This window comes from Schistocerca americana, chromosome 6, assembly GCF_021461395.2.
Source record: "Schistocerca americana isolate TAMUIC-IGC-003095 chromosome 6, iqSchAmer2.1, whole genome shotgun sequence".
Lineage (NCBI taxonomy): Eukaryota > Metazoa > Arthropoda > Insecta > Orthoptera > Acrididae > Schistocerca > Schistocerca americana.
Window position 1 is genome coordinate 581,577,821 of NC_060124.1, and position 12,580 is coordinate 581,590,400.

Sequence of the window (12,580 nt, forward strand, 5' to 3'; positions counted from 1 at the left end):
GTCAACAAGCGCCTTATAAGCCATTTATGTCGTGGATGAGTTACATTTCCTGAAGATTCTTCCAATGAATCTGAGTCTAGTGTCTGATTTTCCCACAATCTGTTTTATATGGTCATTCCACTTAAAATCGCTCTGGATAGTTACGCCTAGATATTTTACGGCAGACGCTGTCTCCAGCTGTTTCTCATCAGTAGTGTAGCTGTGCAGTAGTGGATTTCTTTTCCTATGTATGCACAATATGTTACATTTATTTACGTTCAGTCAACTGCCAGAGCCTGCACCATTATTCAGTTCTCTGCAGGTCGTTCTGCAAATTCTTACTATCTTCTGGTGTTGATACTTTGGTGTAGACAACTGCATTATCTGCGAATAGCCTTAAAGAGCATCCGACGCTTTCTACTAGATCATTTATATATATATTTTAAACAGAACTGTCCCATCACACTTCCCTGCGGTACTCCGGATATTACCTTTATATCTGTCGATTTAGTTCCGTTAAAAGCGACGTGTTGAGTTCTAACTGGGAGAAAGTCTTGAATCCGATCGCTGGTCTGCTCCGATACTCCATAAGCTCATTTTTTTTTCATTAAACGGCAATGCGAGACGGTGTGAAATGCCTTTTACTGAAATCAAGGAATACGGCATCAAACTGAGCGCCGTTGTCCACTGCGCTGTGGATCTCATGGAGGAACAGAGCGAGCAGAGTTTCATTGCATCTCTGTTTGCGGAATCCATGTTGATTTTCATAGAGGAGATGTTCATTTTCCAAAAAGGTCATAACTCTTGAGCATAAAACATGTTCCGTAACTCTACGAGAGACTGACGTCAACCATATAGGTCTATATTTGTTTGGATGTGTCTTACTGCCTTTCTTAAAAATGGGAATGACCTGCGCTTTTTTTTTCAGTCGTTAGGTACCTTTCGTTGCTCAAGCGGTCTACGATAAAACAGCTAGAAGTGGAGCAAGTTCTTTCGCTTAACCGATATAGAATCTTATATGTATCTAATCTGGTCCTGACACCTTTCCACTACTAAGCTATTGTAGCTGCTTTTCAATTCTGCGATCGGCTATCTCAGTATCTGCCATTTCGACGTTCTACGACGGTTGAAAGGAGGGACAGTGTGACGATCTTCCGCGGTGAAACAACTCCGGAAGTATTCGGCCTTCTCTGAGTTATCTTCCGTTTCGGTGACGGTGTGGTCGCTGAGAGAGTGAATAGATGATTTTGACCAACTTACTGATTTTACATACGACCAAAATCTCTTAACGTTTTTACTCAAGTCGGTTGGCAACGTCTTACCTTCAAAATCATTGGACGCTTCTCTCATTGCTCTCCTTAAGCACATTTTCGCTTCCTTCAGCTTTTGTTTGTCAACTACTTTTCCAATTCTCTTGAATCTGAGGTGAAGTGCTCATCTTTTACGAAGCGCTTTTCTAACACTGCTATAAAACTATGGTGGATTTATCCCATCCCATAAAACCTTAAGCGGAACATAGGCCCTACTTGTCTAGGGCATATTCAACGATAGCTTTAAATTTTTTCCATTTGTTCTCCACATCTTCGTCCTCATCACAGAGTATATGATGCTCACTGCTGAGATATTGTGAAATTTGTATCCTGCAGCCCTTGCTGAGCAAATATATCTTCGTACCTTTCTTGACATTCCTTGTAGAACGACATACTGGTTGGCGGCGGGCGGACTTGGAACCACAACCTTCAGCCGCCGCCTCCGCCGACGCCAACAAAGCCGACGCCGGCGCCGTCGTCCCCGTGAGAACGCGACTCCGCCAGCCACTGTGTCTCCCACACAGACGAGTTGCGCCTTGCAGTCAGTCACCAGTGGCGGCCTCCATCCTTTACAGACGATGTTGGCTCAGATGGCTGGCTCCTTGGAAAATCTGATATCACAAAAATTTGATTTGCTAAATATGTGTAATTATCACATGCTTCATGACTGCTTCACAAGCCGAAATTTCGACTTTGGCTAGCCGCATTTGCAGTACCGTTATAAGTGATGTGGTTAGCCCCAGAGGGCGTAATCAGGCCGCCCCACTGGTATCAGACGCCTTTTGTCGCCTCTCCAATGGGGTACAGGCCCCACTCTGTTGTGAGAAAGTTCATCCGCCTTGATGACCGTTGGGATTCGCCAAATCTTCTTTCGGAATGACTGACCATCTTCTTCCGCCCCTCGCGCTGTTGACCTTTTCACGCTACAATTTTGATTGAAAATGGCAAGGGAAAAGGATAGGATTAGGGTAGGATAGGATACAGGATACCGATAGGTCGTTGTGGGACACGCTTTGTCTGGCTCCTTCCCTTTGGCCTGTCCGGCTTGGGTGACCATTCCGGTAGCTAAGCTACCGCCGGCATAGCACTCCTGATCCAGAGCACGCAAACCATCTCGCCCGCACGGACAGTGCTACGTTAAGGCTGTGTCCTCTGAGGAGGGATAAAGGAATGGAATCTGCAGCGGTAGTACAGGATTGGGTGAAGTGTATAGGGTTGGTGGATGGTCACAGGTTGCCGGGCACTAAACCAAAGTTGTCTTAATAGAAAAAGAAAGAAACAGAAGAAGCGAGAGAATGAAGAGGTATTGGGAAGAAAGAAGACGTGATGCTGAAGGGTCCTAACGAAGCAGAAGGAAAACAAGATTAGCTAAATAATCATTTGGACGACAAAGTACGATGAGCGTTCAATAAGCAATGCAACGCATTTTTATCCTTGGCCAATTTCAGTTGTAAAAATGCTGAATTTTCTGTGCGACATGGTGGAATATTCCTGCTTCAGCCCCTATAGTTTCATGAAGTTCCGAGAGGTGGCAACTTTTTTCGCAGACTTCAAGATGGTGTCTGCAACAGAGGTGCATTCCAAGCAGAGAGCTGACATTGAATTTCTTTTGGCCGAAAACCAGATCACTGCAGATATTCATAGGGGCTTGAAGAGTGTCTTCGGAGTACTGACAGTGAACAAAAGCACAGTGAGTCGTTGTGCGACGCGCCTGCCGTCATCGCAGCAAGATTGGGAAGCCTGTCCGATCTCCTGCGTGCCGACCTGCCGCACAAAGCTATGGCTCATGCAGTGTTGGAACGTGGAGACATTCTCCTTGGATGTGATCAACGGATCTCAGTGAAGCACCTCACTGCTCAGCTGGACGTAGTGGAAATTTTCTGAAGATTTCTTATTCTCCCTGTCACAAATAAATCCCACATATTAGTTTAGGGTTGGGGAGGCTTGCGTGCCTCAGCGATACAGATAGCCGTACCGTAGGTACAACCACAACGGAGGGGTATCTGTTGAGAGGCCAGACAAACATGTGGTCCCTGAAGAGGGGCAGCAGCCTTTTCAGTAGTTGCAAGGGCAACAGTCTGGATGACTGACTGGTCTGGCCTTGTAACAATAACCAAAACGGCCTTGCTGTGCTGGTACTGCGAACGGCTGAAAGCAAGGGGAAACTACGGCCGTAATTTTTCCCGAGGGCATGCAGCTTTACTGTATGATTAAATGATGATGGCGTCCTCTTGGGTAAAATATTCCGGAGGTAAAATAGTCCCCCATTCGGATCTCCGGGCGGGGACTACTCAAGAGGATGTCGTTATCAGGAGAAAGAAAACTGGCGTTCTACTGATCGGAGCGTGGAATGTCAGATCCCTTAATCGGGCAGGTAGGTTAGAAAATTTAAAAAGGGAAATGGATAGGTTAAAGTTAGATATTGTGGGAATTAGTGAAGTTCGGTGGCAGGAGGAACAAGACTTCTGGTCAGGTGAATACAGGGTTATAAACACAAAGTCAAATAGGGGTAATGCAGGAGTAGGTTTAATAATGAATGGGAAAATAGGAATGTGGGTAAGCTACTACAAACAGCATAGTGAACGCATTATTGTGGCCAAGATAGATACGAAGCCCACACCTACTACAGTACTACAAGTTTATATGCCAACTAGCTCTGCAGATGACGAAGAAATTGAATAAATGTATGATGAAATAAAAGAAATTATTCAGATAGTGAAGGGAGACGAAAATTTAATAGTCATGGAATTCGAGTGTAGGAAAAGGGAGAGAAGGAAACGCAGTAGGTGAATATGGATTGGGGCTAAGAAATGAAAGAGGAAGCCGCCTGATAGAATTTTGCACAGAGCACAACTTTATCATAGCTAACACTTGGTTTAAGAATCATGATAGAAGGTTGTATACATGGAAGAACCCTGGAGATACTAAAAGGTATCAGATAGATTATATAATGGTAAGACAGAGATTTAGGAACCAGGTTTTAAATTGTAAGACATTTCCAGGGGCAGATGTGGACTCTGACCACAATCTATTGGTTATGACCTGTAGATTAAAACTGAAGAAACTGCAAAAAGGTGGGAATTTAAGGAGATGGGACCTGGATAAACTGAAAGAACCAGAGGTTGTACAGAGTTTCAGGGAGAGCATAAGGGAACAATTGAAAGGAATGGGGGAAAGAAATACAGTAGAAGAAGAATGGGTAGCTCTGAGGGATGAAGTAGTGAAGGCAACAGACGATCAAGTAGGTAAAAAGAAGAGGGTTAGTAGAAATCCTTGGGTAACAGAAGAAATATTGAATTTAATTGATGAAGGAGAAAATATAAAAATGCAGTAAATGAAGCAGGCAAAAAGGAATACAAACGTCTCAAAAATGAGATCGACAGGAAGTGCAAAATGGCTAAGCAGGGATGGCTAGAGGACAAATGTAAGGATGTAGAGGCTTATCTCACTAGGGGTAAGATAGATACTGCCTACAGGAAAATTAAAGAGACCTTTGGAGATAAGAGAACCACATGTATGAACATCAAGAGCTCAGATGGAAACCCAGTTCTAAGCAAAGAAGGGAAAGCAGAAAGGTGGAAGGATTATATAGAGGGTCTATACAAGGGCGATGCACTTGAGGACAATATTATGGAAATGGAAGAGGATGTAGATGAAGATGAAATGGGAGATACGATACTGCGTGAAGAGTTTGACAGAGCACTGAAGGACCTGAGTCGAAACAAGGCCCCCGGAGTAGACAACATTCCATTGGAACTACTAACGGCCTTGGGAGAGCCAGTCCTGACAAAACTCTACCATCTGGTGAGCAAGATGTATGAAACAGGTGAAATACCCTCAGACTTCAAGAAGAATATAATAATTCCAGTCCCAAAGAAAGCAGGTGTTGACAGATGTGAAAATTACCGAACAATCAGTTTAATAAGCCACAGCTGCAAAGAACAAACACGAATTCTTTACAGACGAATGGAAAAACTAGTAGAAGCCGACCTCGGGGAAGATCAGTTTGGATTCCGTAGAAATACTGGAACACGTGAGGCAATACTGACCTTACGACTTATCTTAGAAGAAAGATTAAGGAAAGGCAAACCTACGTTTCTAGCATTTGTAGACTTAGAGAAAGCTTTTGACAATGTTGACTGGAATACTCTCTTTCAAATTCTTAAGGTGGCAGGGGTAAAATACAGGGAGCGAAAGGCTATTTACAACTTGTACAGAAACCAGATGGCAGTTATAAGAGTTGAGGGACATGAAAGGGAAGCAGTGGTTGGGAAGGGAGTAAGACAGGGTTGTGGCCTCTCCCCGATGTTATTCAATCTCTATATTGAGCAAGCAGTAAAGGAAACAAAAGAAAAATTCGAAGTAGGCATTAAAATCCATGGAGAAGAAATAAAAACTTTGAGGTTCGCCGATGACATTGTAATTCTGTCAGAGACAGCAAAGGACTTGGAAGGGCAGTTGAACGGAATGGACAGTGTCTTGAAAGGAGGATATAAGATGAACATCAACAAAAGCAAAACGAGGATAATGGAATGTAGTCGAGTTAAGTCGGGTGATGCTGAGGGTATTAGATTAGGAAATGAGACACTTAAAGTAGTAAAGGAGTTTTGCTATTTGGGGAGCAAAATAACTGATGATGGACGAAGTAGAGAGGATATAAAATGTAGACTGGCAATGGCAAGGAAGGCGTTTCTGAAGAAGAGAAATTTGTTAACATCGAGTATAGATTTAAGTGTCAGGAAGTTATTTCTGAAAGTATTTGTATGGAGTGTAGCCATGTATGGAAGTGAAACATGGACGGTAAATAGTTTGGACAAGAAGAGAATAGAAGCTTTTGAAATGTGGTGCTACAGAAGAATGCTGAAGATTAGATGGGTAGATCACATAACTAATGAGGAAGTATTGAATAGGATTGGGGAGAAGAGAAGTTTGTGGCACAACTTGACCAGAAGAAGGGATCGGTTGATAGGACATGTTCTGAGGCATCAAGGGATAACCAATTTAGTATTGGAGGGCAGCGTGGAGGGTAAAAATCATAGGGGGAGACCAAGAGATGAATACACTAAGCAGATTCAGAAGGATGTAGGTTGCAGTAGGTACTGGGAGATGAAGAAGCTTGCACAGGATAGAGTAGCATGGAGAGCTGCATCAAACCAGTCTCAGGACTGAAGACCACAACAACAAAATTTTATTTAGCTTTTTTTTAAAGGGAGTAGAATCTGAAATCGGCCGACTGGGAGCAGGAGCGGCACCACAGCGTATTTTAATTTTCACTGTTCTAAATATATGTTTGGTGGCTTCTATTACATAATATACACGTTTGAATTCCACACAGCGAAATACAGTGACGTGCCTGAAGAGGCTTGGCACTGCCCTTTGATACACTTAAGACCAAATAACATGTCTTGCATTTTCTCTAACATGTATGTTTTATATGTCAAACTATTCAGAAAGATGTTCGCTACGAAATGAACATACTTTTGAAAAACCGATTTTTTAAAAAATTGTTGACGTTGCATCTCAAACGCTCGATAGGGGGCCGGGTGGCGGGATGGGGGTGGGTAGCGGGGCGGCGCCACTATCGAGTTTTTCCGCCGGTTCGTAGGTCCTGCGCTAGCGATTCTGAGAGTAGTTTCGGTTTACCTGTCCCTGGGCGCCGACCACAGTGTAATTCCCCGACAGCCGTCGTTCAGCAGTGCCGGCTGGCAAATCGTGTGTGCTCGCCTGCCCGTAGCGTCACGAGAAACTACGAAAAGGAACCGTCAATTCCTCAAAAAAAAAAAAAAAAAAAAAAAGGAGTCAGTCGCTAAGAAAGCACTACGAGCATTGAGTATGTACCTTCCTTAATTCCAGTACCCAAATCACCACTCATTATTGGCGAGGAACTACTTCTTCCCGCAGCCGTCTTCATGGCAGTCCAAAGTTCGCCGCGCAACGTGATAATTGCTGATATTGGAAATGTTTCCCAGCTTCTTATTTTTGTACGCTACTGTCTTGTAAATTAAATGCGCGAGGACTTTCTGTTTTGTAAAGCTCTGGAAGGGAGGACTACAGGCGAAGGTATTTTATTTCTTGGGAACTCCTTTTTTTAGAATGAGATTTTCACTCTGCAGCGGAGTGTGCGCTGATATGAAACTTCCTGGCAGATTAAAACTGTGTGCCCGACCGAGACTCGAACTCGGGACCTTTGCCTTTCGAGGGCAAGTGCTCTACCATCTGAGCTACCGAAGCACGACTCACGCCCGATACTCACAGCTTTACTTCTGCCAGTAACTCGTCTTCTACCTTCCAAACTTTACAGAAGCTCTCCTGCGAACCTTGCAGAACTAGCACTCCTGAAAGAAAGGATATAGCGGAGACATGGCTTAGCCACAGCCTGGGGAATGTTTCCAGAATGAGATTTTCACTCTGCAGCGGAGTGTGCGCTGATATGAAACTTCCTGGCAGATTAAAACTGTGTGCCCGACCGAGACTCGAACTCGGGACGTTTGCCTTTCGCGGGCAAGTGCTCTACCATCTGAGCTACCGAAGCACGACTCACGCCCGGTCTGCAAGGTTCGCAGGAGAGCTTCTGTAAAGTTTGGAAGGTAGGAGACGAGATACTAGCAGAAGTAAAGCTGTGAGTACCGGGCGTGAGTCGTGCTTCGGTAGCTCAGATGGTAGAGCACTTGCCCGCGAAAGGCAAAGGTCCCGAGTTCGAGTCTCGGTCGGGCACACAGTTTTAATCTGCCAGGAAGTTTTCAACTCCTTTTTTTGTTGGCAACAGTCTCTCATGGACAAACTGCGTTCGTAGATGTGCCGATGCGACGGCAGCATTTATGGGAACTAAAAAGGGGTTCAATGTCGTGTGTGCTATTTCTCCTTCTCTAAATTCAAACATTGCTTGATAAATAGGGAGGCACTGGCGTATCAAGTAGTACAATCGGAAATCAATAAAGTGCTGTAAATTTTGTGGAAGCGCGAGCTTTAAACAGTAGGGTATTTCCCGTTCTTTGCGAGGAGATTGGTTCTACTCATGATTGGCATCTATTGCACACGGAGGTACCTTGGCTGCCTCGTGGTGAAGTAATTCGTTGCGTTGTGGATCTGAAGGACGAACTTCGTCTTTTTGTACTGAACAGCAGTCCTACACTCGTGGTTCTGTTTCTGGATGAAAAATGGCCAACGTTTTTCAGAACCTGAAAGATCTTAACATGTCACTTCAAGACCGAAATAGTAATATCATCTTTCTAAGCGAGAATGTGCTTAAGTTTAAAAAAAATACTTGGATTTTGTGAAAAACACACATGGAGAAGAATAACTGCTAGATTTTATATTTCGTGGATGATTTCGTGAAGGGTAATGAGTTGGCTGTAGGGAAAATTAGTAGAACGGGCGCAGTACATGTCGAGAAACTTCGTTAACAATTCTAGGATAAATTTCCAGAACCTTCAATTCATTATGACTGGCTCCACAACCCATTTGATACCACCATAACAGACCACTAGTCAGGATATTGTCAACAGTAGAGCACAAGGAGCTAACAGAATTCTCAAGTGATAGGACATTTCGAAAGTAATTTAAATGCAATGGAAATAGTCAGTGTGGACAGCAGCTGGAAGGGGATCTGCGATTTGCTGTTTCAGACATGCTACCAAGACTGGATCTACTTTCTTCATAAATTCAAGCAGACGCAACACACTAAATATGAAACTGTCAGAGAATTTCCAAATTTTGAATCGTATGCAATTTTACTTTATGATCAGTTTATAAATAACAGTTATTGGTCGTTAAATGTTATATCGTCAGTTGCGCATTGTGATATTTCAAATATTAAAAGAACATAGAAGGAAACAGTCAAACATAGCTAATTTGTAAAAAAAAAAAGAAAAAAGTATGTAGTGAAAAACACGTATTTGGTCAGTTTCAGTAACTGAACACACAGCCACGGTTAAAAAGGGTGATTCTAAAGTAACTGTACACACTTCGTTGGCGTAACGTATGGATCAGAATAAGAGAAAAAACGTTAAATAAAGTTTCGTCTGAAATTGCTTTGTTTCCGAGTTATATGATACATAATGTCATTTGTGGTAGGCATTACATCATGGACCAGTACAGACTTACGGCGTGTCGAGTTTGCCTGCAAATCGACTAATGTTGCTATGTCGACGATGCCCCTTCAGATTTCAGTCGGGAGGCAAGAGGTCGTGTAGGACCAGTTGCTTGGTCCTCCAGATCTCCAGATCTTAACCCCCTGCACCTCTGGGGCCCTCTCGGGGAGCTTGTGCACGGTGTTGCAGTCGAAAATTTTTCAGGCTCTTGGAGATGTGTTCCGTCTATGCAACTAACTGAAGACAGTTTATTCCCATACGCGTTTCACTTCTTTTATGTATCAAGAATTATCACGTCCGTTGCGTACATGTAGTGTTATCCATGTGAAAGTGAACGAATTTTTTTTAAATGTTTGTGTGTCGTGTAAATGAGGCGGGATTTGGCTAAAAGCCCAGTATTCACCTAGTACGATATGGAAAACCGCTTAAAAACCACACGCAAGATGGACAGACAAACTGTCCCTAGTCGCTAATCCACCGAGCAGATTGGATCCGGGCAGCCGCAGATCCCCCTCCCGAAAATGACGTAGTAACACGCGCGGCTATTCGGGCCATGCTGACCCAGCGCAAGTACGCAATAGCGAACTTTTATAAAATATAGCCACCTCGGTGTAAAATATCTTTGATGATGAAAGTTGGGAGACGTCCGTTAATAACAATGCCAACGTGGGACAAAGGTTCAACGGAAAGAGGACGGCGTACCTGCGCCTCCCTGTACAGCAACAATACTACCACTGCCGCTGCTGAGACTTACTTGCAGCACCCTGATAGTTTCTCAATATGAAAGTAATGAAATGTTTCGTAATCCAAAGAATATGGAGTACCAAAACGGAACAAGTGGTTGGAAGCATACAAGGAAACAGTTGCATCGAGGACTTGCCGCAGAAACACGGTACACGACGCGAGCAAAAAAGGAATTGCCTGAAGGGACGTGGTTGAGGATTGAAAGTGTCAATAACTTTTTTGTGTATCATCGACAGACACTATAAATTTCTCGAAATAAGTGAATTTCTTATACGGGATATATGTTTTCATTTGAAATAAACGCTTTATATCAGTTTTAGCGGTTAGCTTCCGCTTGTCGCTAAGAACCTTAAAGTAACCATGATGAGATGGTTAGCATAAATGGCATCTCCTAAATAGGTATCTCGCTTGCACATGCGACGTGCTACTTTCGTGAGTGCGCACTGAAATGTTTGATCGTCCATTCTCAAATAATTTTCGCAAATCTTTATGTCCTCGTAAAAGCGGGTCACGAAATGTATTTTTGTGAGAACGCCGAGCATTTCGTCTTGCTACGTACACTTTCACTCACAGTCTATTCCGTTTCCGTTTCTTATGAAGCAAATGTGCTGGTCGCCGACACTGCATTTCTTGCTGCTGCAAAGACGGTTAACTGATCGGCATTCACATCCGAACAACTATCACCAAAAATATTGCGATGTGTAATGGAATCACTAAATATTTCAATTAAAGAAATTTTATAAAATTTGCGTCAGAACTCTCTGTCGTAGTTATTTTTCAGTGCAATACGGACTTAACTGTTTCCCTAGTCGGCATAAAGCTCCCTAGGTTGGAAATGTCGTGTGGCTAGGGCCTCCCGTCGGGTAGACCGATCGCCTGGTGCAGGTCTTTCGATTTGACGCCACTTTGGCGACCTGCGCGTCGATGGGGATGAAATGATGATGATTAGGACAACACAACACCCAGTCCCTGAGCGGAGAAAATCTCCGACCCAGCCTTGATACGTTGACATGCACAGAACCTATGCTGGAAGGCCTTACGTTATTGTGAAAGCGCGCAGTCCGTTTTCGAGATTCTATTTCCTTAAACTAAATTTGTTAAGCAGGGGGTCTCCGTAAACTTTAGAATGTGGTCGACTTATGAAGAAAGTGCCGTTGTAGCTTTCAAGCCAATGGGATACCGTGGCGATGTCAGTCGATAAAAAAACTTTACCTATCACAAATAATCATTTATTACTCTCCTCCTTTCTTCCTCTATACTTGTCTACTCAGCTGTGTTTCTTCATTTCAGATTTAGATATCTGTTTCATAGCCAGTTAACTCCATCTTGTAGGTCATATTGATTCGTCATTCGTCAGTGATTTTAGTTTCATATGAAACAGCTACCTGTAGAAACATCCGTCACTCGTCATTAAGTTTCCTGTAAATTATTAATGGAAAGTATTCAAGGCAACTGATAAAGGAAAAGGAGAAAAGTGTGATTCGTATACCACGAGTGTTAGGGGTAAAGTGACGACGGCAGTATGTCGTCAGTGAATTGTCTCCGAACGAGATATCGACATTAAAATGTCTACATCGATAACAGATGTTGTTCAGGTTCACCTTTTGTTTGACAACTCGGGGTACGTAATAGACATGCGTGCTCCAACACTTGAATACGCTGTTATATCTGGAGCAGAGACTTCTGAGAAATGGCCTAAAGTAGCATACTTAGTCAAATAAGCTGAAACAACGTAAGTGCATTCAGGTGAAAATGAACGTTGTTGTCGCTGTTGAAGCCTTCAGAAAGGTGACGGGTTCAATATTGCAAATTTTCCACGCGAGTCCGTCCTGTGCAAGCCTCTTCACCTCTGTGTAACTACTGCAGGCCACGTTCACATGAGTGTGTTTAGTGCAGTTAGTCCTCGGTCCTCCTCTAAACTCTGTACCTCGCTACACTTCCCTCCATTGCCATATTTAATCTCTGTAGACGGCTCAGGACGTGTCCTATCAACCTTGACCTCTAATCATGTTGAGCCATCAATTCCTCTTCTTTCCTACCCGATGCGGTGCCTCTTTATTGCTTATCTGATTTACCCACCTAATCTTCAGCGTTCTTCTGCAGCATTACATTTCGAATTCTTCTGTTTGTCGCGTTTGTATCACATTCATATAAGGCCACTCTCTAGACAAATAAACTAAAATTAACTAAACTCCGTCCGAACGGCCCTCGGAAGGCCCAACGGTACCAGCCGACCGCCATGTCGTCCGCAGCCGATAAGCGTCACTGGATGCGGTTTTTTTTTTTGGTCATCAGTCTACTGACTGGTTTGATGCGGCCCGCCACGGATTCCTTTCCTGTGCCAACCTCTTCATCTCAGAGTAGCACTTGCAACTACGTCCTCAATTACTTGCTTGACGTATTCCAATCTTTGTCTTCCTCTACAGTTTTTGCCCTCTACAGCTCCCTCTAGTGCCA

The 12,580-nt window shown here is 43.5% G+C and overlaps 1 non-coding gene across 1 annotated transcript; it reads right to left on the reverse strand.

Annotated features, from left to right (window-relative positions):
• Positions 1-7,446: 7,446 nt before the first annotated feature.
• Trnas-cga lies at positions 7,447-7,521 on the reverse strand. The gene has a single exon. It is a non-coding gene; the product is annotated as a tRNA-Ser (tRNA).
• Positions 7,522-12,580: the final 5,059 nt, after the last annotated feature.